Genomic DNA, 1,242 nt, shown 5'->3' with positions numbered 1-1,242 from the left:
AATGGACAGATAGAGAGATAGCCAGATAGATAGATAGATAATGGAAAGATAGATAGATAGATAGATGGATGGATAGAGAGATAGATAGACTTTGTCTGCACCATATAAGTATGATGCATTGAATTAGGCCAGAGATCTTCTTATGATGCACTTGGTAATCTATCATCTACCATCACTTCTCTGCCATCATCTAATCATCATGTTTATCTTCCCACAGGTTTGTCAATTCATCCACTCTACTTTCCCATGAACTGAACTGCTCTCCCCGTCTCTCTGCTGTGTGTGCTAATACTTGGTATGTCAATTCATCCACTCTACTTTCCCATGAACTGAACGCCTCTCCCCTTCTCTCTGCTGTGTGTGCTAATACATGGTATGTCAATTCATCCACTCTACTTTCCCATGAACTGAACTGCTCTCCCCTTCTCTCTGCTGTGTGTGCTAATAAATGGTATGTCAATTCATCCACTCTACTTTCCCATGAACTGAACTGCTCTCCCCTTCTCTCTGCTGTGTGTGCTAATACGAGGTATGTCAATTCATCCACTCTACTTTCCCATGAACTGAACTGCTCTCCCCTTCTCTCTGCTGTGTGTACTAATACATGGTATGTCAATTCATCCACTCTACTTTCCCATGAACTGAACTGCTCTCCCCTTCTCTCTGCTGTGTGTGCTAATACATGATATGTCAATTCATCCACTCTACTTTCCCATGAACTGAACTGCTCTCCTCTTCTCTCTGCTGTGTGTGCTAATAAATGGTATGTCAATTCATCCACTCTACTTTTCCAATATATCCGTCCTGTACTCTCTTTGGTTCAATCTCTCCCTGGCACGCTCCAGGATCTCACTGTGACATCTCCCCACCTGTTACCCACCTTCCTTTTATGACCTTTGGTTATTTTGCCTATGTGAAGCTGCATATGGCTCCTTTGATTGAGTGATCAAGGGGTTCTTTTGCACCCCACCCCTTCACAGCTGATTGCACTTGTATAAGTATATACTGGGGCAACTAAAAGTCTGCACCAGACTTTGTCTGCACCATGACAAGTATGCACCATATAAGTATGATGCATTGAATTAGGCCAAAGATATTATTATGATGCACTTGGTAATCTATCATCTACCATCACTTCTCTGCCATCATCTAATCATCATGTTTATCTTCCCACAGGTATGTCAATTCATCCACTCTACTTTCCCATGAAGTGAACTGCTCTCCCCTTCTCTCTGCTGTGTG

This window comes from Anomaloglossus baeobatrachus, chromosome 11, assembly GCF_048569485.1.
Source record: "Anomaloglossus baeobatrachus isolate aAnoBae1 chromosome 11, aAnoBae1.hap1, whole genome shotgun sequence".
Classification (NCBI taxonomy): domain Eukaryota; kingdom Metazoa; phylum Chordata; class Amphibia; order Anura; family Aromobatidae; genus Anomaloglossus; species Anomaloglossus baeobatrachus.
The sequence above is the reverse complement of the archived record's forward strand: the minus strand, read 5'-3'. Positions refer to the sequence as shown.